The sequence below is a fragment of the Ailuropoda melanoleuca genome, chromosome 19, assembly GCF_002007445.2.
Source record: "Ailuropoda melanoleuca isolate Jingjing chromosome 19, ASM200744v2, whole genome shotgun sequence".
Classification (NCBI taxonomy): Eukaryota; Metazoa; Chordata; class Mammalia; order Carnivora; family Ursidae; genus Ailuropoda; species Ailuropoda melanoleuca.
In genome coordinates this window covers 4,246,426-4,259,293 of record NC_048236.1, presented here as the reverse complement: position 1 = coordinate 4,259,293, position 12,868 = coordinate 4,246,426, and the positions used below count along the sequence as shown (strand labels likewise).

General features: G+C 48.6%; 1 long non-coding RNA gene across 1 annotated transcript; it reads right to left on the bottom strand.

Moving 5' to 3' along the window:
* Window positions 1-9,693: 9,693 nt before the first annotated feature.
* LOC117797177 lies at window positions 9,694-12,049 on the bottom strand. Its single transcript, XR_004622095.1, has 3 exons — window positions 11,921-12,049; window positions 10,826-11,069; window positions 9,694-10,150 (listed from the first exon to the last, which is right to left on the bottom strand). It is a non-coding gene; the product is annotated as an uncharacterized LOC117797177 (long non-coding RNA).
* Between the last annotated feature and the right edge of the window lie 819 nt (window positions 12,050-12,868).

The following is a 12,868-nucleotide window of genomic DNA, read 5'->3' as shown; positions in this document are numbered from 1 at the left end:
AGTCCTGACTGTAAGAAAGTCACTTTTTCTCTTTTAATACCCATTTCCTTATGTTTGGGGTGGGTGGATAAGACTCAGATCAAAGGGTTGGAGTGAAGATTAAGTGATGAGTAAAACACAACCTAAATCTAAAAGCAGTATAAACATGTTTACCTCTTAACTGCCCCCAGAGCTACACGTCTATCACATGCATTTTCTCTTTTTTTTTTTTGAGTTTTTAAAAAATTATCATGATATGTTAGTCACCACACCATCATTAGCTTTTGATGTAGTGTTCCATGATTCATTGTTTGTGTGTAACATGCGTTTTCTACATCATTTGTTCCTCATTACCTCATAGGTACCCATTTCACAGAGGAGCAAGCTGAGACCAGAAACATGAAGGAGCTTGTCTTATGACATAGCAGAGTCAGTTCGTAGAGCAGACGCCTCCAAGCTGAAACCCTGACTGTGCTCTCTCCAGACGGTGAGCAAACAGAGAGGAAATCGAGCAATTTTGAACATAGACTCTGGAGCCGGGCTCCCTAAGGGTGAATCCCAGATCCATGTCTGCAACCTGTGCCAATCTAGGAAATGCTTTAACCTCTCTGGGACTTGGGCTCCTCAGCTGTAAAATGGAGATGTAATAAGGTACGAAAGGTAAAAAAAAAAAAAAAAGTTTAATGATTCCCTAAAACATTTTGCTCGTGTACTCGAAGTTTCACTTTTAAATCTCTCCAGTTAATAGATGGCATCTTTCTAAAGCACAGTCTGGTGCTTGGTTTGAAGAGCTTCGTAAGCCCGTCCTTCCTTCCTTCCTTCCTGTTGTGATGGCCCGAAACCTCGAAGAAAGAGGACATCACAAGAGGTACCTTGTTTCCTCAGCTGGGGACCAGAATCCCAGGCTGTGAACTCACCCCATACAGAGAATTTCCACCTCTGAACAAGGAAGGGTAGGGTCTGCTGTGCACCAGAGATGAAGTGGGAAAGAGGGATCAAATCCTAAGTGTCCAGGCTCGCCTCTCACCATGGAAACATTCCCCGGCTGCACACAGACACCAGGGCCACACTGGTGTATACATTTACACTGGGAGAAGCAGATGAATTCACTCAATTCACTAACACTCTTGTTTAATTTGGAGCTTCGAGCGCCCAACTGCCAAATGAAATGACCGTCTTAGAAAGCTCCTGTGTATTTTAAAGGAACATTGCATGCATTTTAACCAGAGATTTCCTCTGTGTGTTTATTTCCAATGGTGCCAGTGCCAGAGCGGTAGTAATTTTGCTCCATCTCATCTGTGGCTGTTGGGACAAGATGACTGGCCCACCTGAGGACATGGAATGATGGGCTACAAGGAGTGTATTAGAAATCAGCGGGGTTCCTCTGTTCCCCGTTGTTCAGCAAGCAGGGAAAGGAAGGGCTAGTTTTATGCAAGGGGGTTTGAAAAATCTTCTGAAGTCAGGGTACTTGGCTCATGGTATTTTTTTCCCACCCCATCCTTTTAATGCCTCCTGCTCGAATATTGCTTTGCAGGTTAGCATTCTCTTCCATACATTCTGTCAGTCACGAGACAGCTGGAAAGTTCCCGGTCTTGTCATTGGGTTACGTCCTGGGGCATGTGTAGGGAAACCCTATGCTCAGGTTGCTTGCACAGCCTGGCCTTGGCAAGGGCTGCCACCTTCTTCGATGGATGACATGTCCTAGATAGCTGTGTGATCTTGGACATATCGCCTAACCTCTCAGTGCATCTCTTTTCTCATGTTTCTATTTTTAGGGGGTTGTGGGGATTAAATAAGGTCATGCATGCACAGAACTTAGGATGATGCCTGGGCACAAGGTAAATACTAGTGATGATGGTAACGAGGACAGTGCTAGTGATATGATGGTGGGGACGATGGGGAGGATAGTAAGAATGCTTCTCTCTCCTGGTTTTTGATAAAATAACAATAATATTAGATTCCGGTCTCTTAGGAAACCTCGTTGACAGGCACGTTATGTACCTGGTGTCTAATCTTTGATAATCCCTATGTGATAGCAGGAAAATGGGGGCTCAGGCTAGTTACATAACTGGTCTTAGGTCACAGTCCTAGTAAAAGGCAGAAGATTCTGGTCTGTGGATCTTCAACCCAGGCCTTTTCCTCCATCCACACCTGTGCTTTGTCTCTTGGCATTTTAGTTGTCTTAAATACTTTCTGGAAAGGGTGGTGTATACTATCGGTAAATGAACGTACACACAGAACTTTACCAGTTTAGCTCTCAGTTGCTTTTCTTCCCCCTCTGCATTTTGTTTCACTTTTATCTGTATGTTGATACCGCCTCCTACCAGCTTATGTTCCCAAGGTTTCCATTCACAATACCCCTCATTAAGAAAATGTTTTGTGAAACTTCTGAGGCCCCCAGGCCATTTCAATGCCAGTTTGGAACCCCTGGGTTAAGTGGACAACACATGGATTGAAAATGACAAAGTTACACAACTCGTTTCAATAAAGGTGCAGGAATCGAGTGCCTGGTGTATGCCAGGAGCAGTTCCAGGAGTAGGAAGTAGGAAGCCCCCCTCCCGCAGACCCATGTTCTGGAGTATGATTCGCATAGCTTCCACACACAAGAGAGAAATAATTATATCTTCCCGATTTCACTAAAGCTGATTCTTTATAGGGAAATCTATACATTTCAAAGCATTTGTGTTTTCAGCCCAGTCTGGAGTCAAAATTTCAGCATTCAGCCTGAGCTGGAAGAGACAAAAAGTCGGGAGACCCAGGGTCAAGTCTTTGTTCTACTCTCCCCATCTGTGACCTTGAGCAAAGTTTAGCCCCTCTGATCTTCCGGTTATTCCTTTTTGAGAAAGATGATGCCCAACCCCTCCAGAGCAGCGCCTTGTGTTTGCCTGAAATATTCAACTGTCTAGTAAGTTTCCCATTAGCATTGCACTTCATTGAGCCAAGCCTGGCCAACCAGGTCATATGGAGTAATCACCCCCCTTGATCTCTCTGGAGCCCAGTGAACTGCTGGCCATTTAGCCCCTTGTGCAGATCAGGGTGGAGAATTCGGAGAGGAACACCACCGCCAGCAGACAAACTGGCTGAGAGCAAGCAGTGGCCAAGGCCAGGAGAGGAGACTGGCCGGTCACAGACAAGAGAGCCTGTGCCTCCCAGCAACCCCCTGCCCCACCGCCACCACTGTCCACAGTTGCTGTTAGTCTTATTGATGGGAATACGTAAGTGAACACTATCTCAGCTGAATAGTGTTTATGTGTGCTTTCTCTCGGTGTATGTACCTACGTATCCTGAACCTAGTTCCTAGTTTTGACCGTTTGGTGTGCTTCTTCAAAGTAAAACGTTGGCTCTCCAAATACCACTGAAGGGTCTGTGTGTGGGTCAGACCCCTCCTTCACTCAGTCCTACTCCTAGATAGAGCGGTTTAACTTAGCCTTTGAGTATACACAGCTTAGAGTCCTGAATTCCACCTCTTTACTCATAAGCTGTGTGACCTTGAGAAAGTTACTTGGCTTGCCTGTGCCTTGGTTTCCTCGTCTCTAGAATAATATTTGGGGTTGTTTTAAAGAGCCAATCAAATAATGTACGTAAAGAACTTAAGACAGCAAGCACTTAGAAATTAGTAAAAGCCAAAAAATACACAACAGCTAATTCTTATCAGGCAGAGTCAGGAGGGAAAAAGGGGAAAGGGGGCTCAGGAGAAAGAGCTGTGCCCTGTGTACGTTGAGCACTGGCGCTATGCAAAGGATGTGGTAATCTAGCCTTGTCTCAAGTGCCCAGTGACAGCTAGACATCTTCCAGATGTCTCAGGGTGGGTGTGAGTTTCCTGATTTTACAGATAAGTAAGCCAACTATGTCTCAGAAACATTAGGATCCTGACATCATGCAGGTAGCTAGTGAGTTTCTTGAGGAAGGGGACCACTTGAGTCTTATTCACTACTGTGACCCCTGCCCCATTACCTGGCACATGTCCCTCCCAGATGACCCATGTCTGGTGGGCAGAAAGTGAGAGGATGTCCAGACAAGTGGGCATGGCAACGGAGGGAAAAGGAAGTTATTAGAAACCCTACTTTCCAGACTACTTCCTTGTCCTTCCTGCCTTCTCTGGGACATGAAGTCCCTCAGGCTTTAGAAGGCCAGATGCCAGCTGGTCTGTGGGGCCCCGAGGTCCAGGCCTCTCGGAAGAAAGCATCACCATCATGCATTTGTCCAAACAGCTTCCCTCTCTGCACACGGCCTCCTCCCTCATCCCCCAGCAGGAGTGACGCCAAATGCACCCCTCAGTCTTCCACCACTGATTCGCCTCTTACTATCACCTCCGCTCCCACTCAGTAACACTCTTACTGGGACCCTTTCTCCACCTGGGATGTCCACCTTTTCCTGTGCTTCTTGGAATTGAGACTGGTGCCCCCACCTCCAAACACACACACCAGCGTGGGGACTGGAGTTAACAATACTGTATATTTGTATATTCGAAAGTTGCTAAGAGAGATCTTTTTTTTTTTTAATATTTTATTTATTTATTTGACAGTGAGAGAGACACCAGCGAGAGAGGGAACACAAGCAGGGGAGTGGAAGAGGAAGAAGCAGGCTTCCAGCAGAGGAGCCTGATGTGGGGCTCGATCCCATAACGCCGGGATCACGCCCTGAGCCGAAGGCAGGTGCTTAACAACTGCGCCACCCAGGCGCCCCTAAGAGAGATCTTAAAAGATCATCTCAAGAAAAAAAATTTTGGAGCTAGGTGTGGTGATGAAAGTTAACGAGATGTGATGGTGATCATCTGACAATATATAAAGATAGAATCATTATGTTGTATGTCTGAAACTAATGGAGTGGTGTATGTCAATTACACCTCAATTCACAACAAAAGGAGATGCCCTGCTGAGAAGACCTGAAACAACTGTGACATCTGAAAAGGGATGGGGGGCCATTGCTCCCGGGGCGAATGTTGAGACAGAGCCCAGGAGTTTGCACAGTGGGGTGTGACAGCTCCCAGGCCACTTGGAGTCTTGGGAAACATCAGGGGTAGTTTGAAGCCCAATGAGCACGAGTTCTAATCCTGCCTTGCCCTTCTGAGCTATGGCACCTGGAGCAAGTCATTAAGCTTCCCAAGCCTCAGATTCCTTATCTGCAAAATGGACTGTCAAAATCTATCTGGACAGGGCTGGTGAGAGGATTCAGTAGCAAAGTGTGCACACCTCACCAGGCCCTGAGCCTGGCCGTTATTCTGAGCTAAATGATTCTTCACCGCCCTCAGGGTCAAGTGCAAACCCCTTAGTCCTTGCCTGTGAACTTTAATACAAACATATCCATTGTTGTAATTTCATTTTGTATTCAGCAATTGATTTTTAAAAATTATTTTCATAACACACACAAGATATAAAGCTCAACAAAACCTTGGCTGGTAGGGATGCAAATTAAAAAAGGCCCAGACCTGTCCATAGCGGGGTCACATGTGGTCAGCATAAAACTCAGGCTTATCAATAGAGGGCAAAGGTATTTAAGGTCAAAAACCTGGGGCTCAGGGGTCTCCTCTGTCTCTCTCACCTGGAGAAGACCAAGAGAGCCTCTCACTCCCTCAAGCCTGAATGGGCCTGGGGACCACATCGTGCTACAGGGCTTGTGTTCCTCACACATTCTGCCCCATGCACCCTGGGATGGGAGGAGGTGTTTCGGGAGCGGGGTGTTGGGTGGAGGGGGCAGCCGCAGGTTTTAGAAGCTGAATGCTTCCTGTCAGCCCCTTCCCGACAGACGCTAAATGCCAGAGTCCAAAGGACTAGTATTGGGTTCTTCCTGTGGTAGCAGGGACAGCAAGCTCCCTGGGCCATCCACACTCTCACCTGGCTGCCTTGTTGTCTACACATGCATTCCAGTGTTCCAGAACACTCTGGAGTCTTTGTGGAAGCTCTCCAATCATTAACCAAGCTAAAACAATCTTTCAAACATTTAAGGAACAGGGGCGTCTGGGTGGCTCAGTTGGTTAAGCGTCTGCCTTCTGCTCAGGTCATGATCCCTAAGGATCGAACCCCAAGTCAGGCTCCCTGCTCAGTGGGGAACCTGCTTCTCCTTCTCCCTCTGCCGGCCTCTCACCTGCTTGTGCTATCTCTCTCTCTCTGTCAAATAAATGAATAAAATCTTTAAAAAAAAAAACAAACAGGCTCACAAACATTTAGGGAAGAAAAACATGTTGCCATCTTTTGCTTCCAGAGTACAGGCCACAAATTTTGGGACCCATCTTCCACCTACCTTCCATCTCCCCTGCCATGTGAACCAAGCACACAGAAGATTCTGAGTGGTTTCTGCATCCCTCACACCAAGTTCTAGCCTTCTGGGCTGTAGGAAAAAGCTAGATTACTGTCAGCTCACTCTGGTCCTGGCAATGACTAGACCCTGGTGGGGCATGGGTGATGCTGGTCCCGGAGCTCAGCAGGCCTCTGATGAAATTTCCACAGGGAAAGCTGAGCTTCCGTCTCCTCGGAGTTGTGTTGACTCTGGGTGCACCTGTCTATTCACATGTGTGCCTTGAGAGAAGCACGTGGGAATGGGGAAGGAGCCTGGAAAAACTGTGCCAGGCGTGTCCAAGACACCACGCTCACAAGGCTGAGTGTGGGAAGATGGGGTAGCCCAAGTAGTCCATAGCCTTCAGCCACGGCTGAATCCTCCCCCACCCACGACCTGAGCCAGCTGCTTCATAATGTCCATGTGTAGACAGCAAGGTGGCCGGGTGAGAGTGTGGGTGGCCCAAGGAACTCGCTGTCCCTGCTACCACGGAAAGAACCCAAGCCAGCCCTGGGGTGGGGAGAGACTAGCGTCATCTTTGGGAAAGGACCAGTCTTCTCAGGACCTCCAACATGGTGGGAACCAAACATCTTCTCTGTCCACCCAAACGGTGGCCAGGATGGCAAAGGATTGCTCAGGGTTGGAGAAGCCGTTTTGGCAGGAGTCCTGGTCTGAGACCTGAAGGCGACATAGGGATTCCCCAGGGTCTGAGGCTCCCCTCCCCAGAGTCCCCGCTCCGGCTTGTCCCTCTGGTCCTGTGGTTCCTGAGATGACCTCTCTATAGCAGTTTCTGTGACAGGACTGATTCAGCAGAAGAGCCTTCTCTCTGGACTGGGTCTTGGCCCAGGTTCCACCCATCATGTCGGTGAACTGACCAGCCAGGAGAAGTGCGCGCTCGCAGGACCGATTGGTAAAAGTTGAGCCTGAGTCTTGGATAGTCTAGGGCGAAGAAAGAGCTTTTTTCGTTTTTTTTTTTTTCCAAATCCAGTTGAATTACGTGTTTTTCTATACCGTCCCGGCAATAACTATTTTTATAACACAATGTAGCACGGACCCAGATCCATGTTGCCCACAAACAGGAATTGCGGAGAAGACAGTGTAGTGACCCCCTCACCATGGGGTCCCTACNACACAATGTAGCACATACCCAGATCCATGTTGCCCAAACAGGAATTGCGGAGAAGACAGTGTAGTGACCCCCTCACCATGGGGTCCCTACTTAAAGGACTCTTCAGGGCCTCCTTGGACCCCTCACCCAAAAACTTCTCTCCCACTGGCTTATCACAACCAAGGAATTGCCATCTTTAGAGTTTCATTCCTTCGGGTTAAGATAGTGTCCCCTGTCAAAATATAAAAATTCCTGAGAGGAATAACACACTGAGTATCAGTCTCCAGCATCTCAGAATCCATTTATCATGCTTTCATCACCCCCCACAGCAGCCCCTCCCCAGCTGCCCTGCACTGTTTTCTCCTCCCCCCATTCATCTTCTCTTATGCCAGCGACTGCTTAAAAAAACAAAAAAAACAAAACCCACATCAGTCCTTGTCGCTTCCCTGCCTCAAAGCCTTTGTTAACTGCCCTTTTCCTACAAAACACAACTCAAACTGCTCGCGCTTTGGCTCCTGCATGGAGACAGCAGCCCTTCACCTCCCTCGCCCACACCCTAGTGTGTCCCAAGTGAACCAGGCTCTTTCACACCTACCTGCCCCATGCTGTTCCCATGCCCTTCTTCCATTTCTCCTCAGGAAGAACGCCACCTCAGCCCTGGAGACCCACCTGAGATTTTGCCTCCGTTGTGCTGGGTGTCCTCGTCCCACCCCACTCCCTCTGTGGACACTCTGTCCCGCGTTTCGCTTCATCCTGAGGGTTCTCTGTGGACACCTACAAACACACTCCTGTGTGTCACAGAGGGCTCTCTGTGGGCTGTGTCTTAGTCACCTGTATGCCCCAAGCCCTAGCCTGTGGTACACAGCCAGCATTCAACAAGGATGGGCTCTCTTCGACAGTCAGGGAGGAGGGAGTGAGGGGGTGGAGTGGAGGGCAGGTGGCAAATACTTGGCACAGCCATGTGAAGACAGCAGGCCATCACTCCAAGCCTGGATTAAGGAGAAGAATCATGAAAGGCAAGGTCCCGGGACAGGTGTCACACACCTCGTCAAGTTCTCCCCACCAGCACAAGCTTAGCAAAGAGGCCTGGCCACTTACAGCTTTTTCAACTCTTTTGCCAGAGTTTCTATCATTGTATCATGATCCCCCGATTATTTAGAAGGAAGTTTGAATTTACAGATGGGTGTATGTTACTTTCTTGCCATTAGCTTCTACCTTTATTGCCTTGTAGCCAGAAAACCGATCCTATATGTTCCCGATTTTTTGAAAATTTGGTAGCCTTTCTTTGTTTCCTCACATATGGCCAGTGTCTAGAAACATTTACACAAGAGAAGATACATCTGTCCCAACGGTAGGGTGCAGGCCTCCCTGTTATGTCCACCAGACGGGTCTTGTTCGGTGAGTCGTTCAGACCCCCAGAGCCACAGCCGCACTCGCCGTGCTCGGCTTGAACTTAAGGGCGACGTGCTGACCTTCTCCCACTGGGATGGTGGGACTCGGTCCCTTCTAGCTCGCTCATCCTCTACAGACATATCTGCTCTCACTTGCCTCAGAGAGCTGTCAGCTCCAATGAAGGGACTGTCTGCAAACAACAGACGGGTTAATTATGACTATTGAAAATGTTCGCAAGGCCTATTACCATCTTGAGAAGAAGAGCACTTCGAATAGTGCTTGTATTGACCTTCCTCTCACTTTCTCGTCTTCACTCCCCACTGCTGAACACCTACTGTGTGCGGGCCGTCCTACTTCACTCCTGGCTTTCCCTCAGGTGCCCATGAGGAAATGGCCTTAGTTGCAGAGGGAAGTGCCTTGCTCAGACTCCAAGAACAGAGCCCAGGTTGGTCTGCCTTGAACATTCCTGCTTTTATTATGTTTCCTTTCATGGTCTGAGTTGTTTTTCTAATGATGAAGTCCTTCGTCGCTAGTTATGTAATAATATACATAACGCTATGTAGAAGGTGGATAGAATAACACAACGAAATCCATATGCCCACCACACAGCCTTAAATGGTACATTCTGGATGCTTTCAAATTCACCTGTGTGCCCACCTAGTTCTTTCCCTCCACTCGCTTCTCCAGGGTAGCCATTATTCTGAATTTAATGGGTATTTTTTCCACCTTGCTCTTTCTCAATAGTTTCTTTTTTTTTAAAGATTTTATTTATTTATTTGACAGAGATAGAGACAGCCAGGGAGAGAGGGAACACAAGCAGGGGGAGTGGGAGAGGAAGAAGCAAGCTCATAGCAGAGGAGCCTGATGTGGGGCTCGATCCCATTAACGCTGGGATCACGCCCTGAGCCGAAGGCAGACGCTTAACCGCTGTGCCACCCAGGCGCCCCGTCTCAATAGTTTCACTATACATATATATATATGTACAGTGAATATCTCCGCACACACCCACACCTCACCTGTGCTCTGGAAATCGGGAGTGCTTCCACAGGCAGAACACAAAGGAGCATCTGTCTTTCAAAAGCACTCAGAGAAATGGTGCCCCAGCCTCCCTGCAGTTAACCACCATGAGCGAGCCAAACAGTTACAGAAACGGTGGGCACAGAACAGCATTCTGGAAGAGGTCCAAGAAATCATCATCTAAAACCCCCTTCACATAGGAGGAAATGAAGGCCCAGAGGGGAAGGTGCTTGACTGGAGGTCACCCAGCCGGTGGGGGCAGCTGTACCGGAAGCCCGAGTCCTGTGTTGTAAGCAGAAGTTAGCATCCAAGTGTGTAAGGACAGAGGAGATATTATTCCATCTCTGGGCTTTGGATGCCAACAGCAAGTTTCGTCATAATCTAAAGAAAAAAAAATTAAAAATTTCTAAAATGACTCACCTGTTGGGGGAACTTATAGCACATGACAATTAAAACCTTGTGCTTCATTTGGTCAATAAGACTCCCAGCGCAGCTGCTCTGTGCCCTATTCTAGGCACTGGATATACGGGAGGAGAAAAAAAAGCAGGTGAAAATGCCTGCCTTCTTGGAGTTTGATTTTTAGTGGATAATGACAGGCAATAAAAAAGACAACCACACAACAAACACATAGAAGTATCAATGTGTGCGTGTCTGTGTGTGTGTGTGAGAGAGAGAGAGAGATGGTAGAAAGCAGGAGGAGGAGGAAAGTCGGCTAAGAGCGAGGATGGGAAAGACAGCCAGCAGGGGGCGCTGTTTTTTCGGTCAGCGTGCGGCCTCCGGGTGGGGGGGGTTTGTGAGCGGAAGGCTGAGGGAGAAGCCCACGTGGTTACCAGGAAAAGCACGCCAGACTGAGGAACCAGCACGTGCGAAGGTCTGAGGCAAGAGTCCCCTCAGGGTCCGGAGAAAGAACAAGGAGGCCCGTGGGGCTGGAGCAGGCTGAATGGGAGTGGGGAGTGGAAGGAGATTAAGTCAGAAATGACGGGACCAGAGCACACAGGCCCTGCCTGCCATGGGAAAACCTTTGGGTCTAACCTAAGTAGGATGAGAAACTCTTACCAGTGTCCGTTGCTGCTGTAAGAAATTGCTGCAAACACACGTCGTGGCTTAAAACAACACCAGCTTGTTATCTTGCGGTTCTGGATGCTGGAAGCCTGACACGGTTCTCACTGGGTTGTCATCAAGGTGTCGGTGGGACTGGGATCTTCTCTGGAGGCTCCGGCAGAGAATGCCTTTCGTTGCTTACCTCTTCTGGCTTCCAGAGGCTGACCTCATCCTCTGACTCATGGTCCCCTTTCTCCACCTTCAGAGTCAGCAACAGGGGGTCAGGTTCTTAGCACATGACAGCCACATAATCCAGGGTCCTTCCCCCATAGCAAGGCCCGTACCCTTCCTCACATCTGCAAAGTCCCTTTTGCCCACATGTGGCAACACATTCGCAGGCTCTGGGCATCGGGCCGTGGACATATGGGGGACCATTAGTCTACCAACCACCACCACCACTGGGGGCTCTAGTAGAAGAAAAGTGAGCTTCTTTCTCAACAACTGCTGGGTGGGAACAGGCTATGAAAAGCAGAGGTGGAGGCAGGAAGACCGGGGAGGCTGCTCGTACAATGGCCCAGGCAGGAGGGAAGGGGACATGGCTGGGAGCCGTAGAGGTGATGAGAGGCGGTCTTGTTGCAGGTATATTTTTAAAGGCAGAGCCATAGGATTTCCTGACAGACTAGATGTGGAGGCTGACTGGAAGTGTCAGGGTGATTCCAAGGATTTTGTGCAGAGCATCAGAGCATGGAGTGGCTTGCGGGAGAGGAAAACTCAGAGGAGCAGGGGATGGGGAGGGATGAAACCAAATAGTAATGTTTCCACCCACAAAAGCGAAGCTGTGCATCTCCTCCGGCCCCCAGCTTCCAGGGTCGTCTATTTCAATTGGGAAATCAAGACACACAAAGTGACACAGCTGATTACTTACTGACACATCAGAACTTATTCCTACAAATGAACGCTATCCCCAGAGCTGTCATCCTGTGAAGCTACATACATTTATTCCACGGTCGCTGCCAAATCGTCTTGGAATTTTTTTATAGGAACTGGATTGATTTATGGACCGTACAAGAAAATCGGCCTTGCCGTTTCTCCCTCATTTACTTTACTTACCAGACCTGACTCGACTTCCAAAAACTGGAAACTGTTCTCCCTTGTATGACAACCGCTGAGGATATTCAGATCTCCAGCTATGGCTGTGTCCTTGGAAGAGTCAGCTATAATCTCCAGTGGCGACAAATGTCCTTCTACACGCTAGGACGCCTTCAGTGGAAGTGAGAGCCAACTTCCTCCTGGAGCTTCAATTATTATGTCATTACTATTGGGGGGAAGTCAGGGGCGCCTGGGCGGCTCAGTCAGTTAAGCATCCGACTCTTGATTTCAACCCAGGTCATGATCTCGGGGTCGTGGAATCGAGTCCCGTGTCAGGCTCCACACTCAGTGTGGCTTCTGCTTGTCCCTCTCTTTCTTCTCTTCCCCCCAACTCATGCTTGCTCTCTCTCTCTCTCTCTTTCTCTCTCACTCTCAAATAGATAAATAAAATCTTTTTAAAAATATTGGGGAGCAAGTCTTCTTAATGTGGGTAAAAATCGTATCTTCTCCATAGGGTAGTTTTGAAGAGAAGTCAGATATTTCGTATAAAGCACTTCACATCAATGCCTAAGTAACTTCAGAATCTTGGCTGGGATTGTTCTCCTCAATCCACTGCACGATAAGATTCACAAGATCACTGCTCACCCTTTGTTCTTCCCCGGAAGAACCCTCTACTATCGGGCTCCAAGTGATTTTGCTGATTTCTTTTGATTCTTGTCTGGTTTTCCTAGAATTCCCTCTGAGTAGCTTGGCTGCCCGGTTGGTTGTGGAGATTGGGTAGGTGACCGATGGTCTTCTCTCCTCCTTCCTTTCCCTCCCTTGCCCTCTCTCCTCTGACTGCCAGCGCATCCTGAGACAAGCAACGGCCCCATTAGCCTATAATTCTTTGCCTCCCCTGCATTCTTCATGACGGACAGCTGGGCCTCACCTGCACAGAACAGTATAAAGATTTCACAGGCTCCAGGTGGG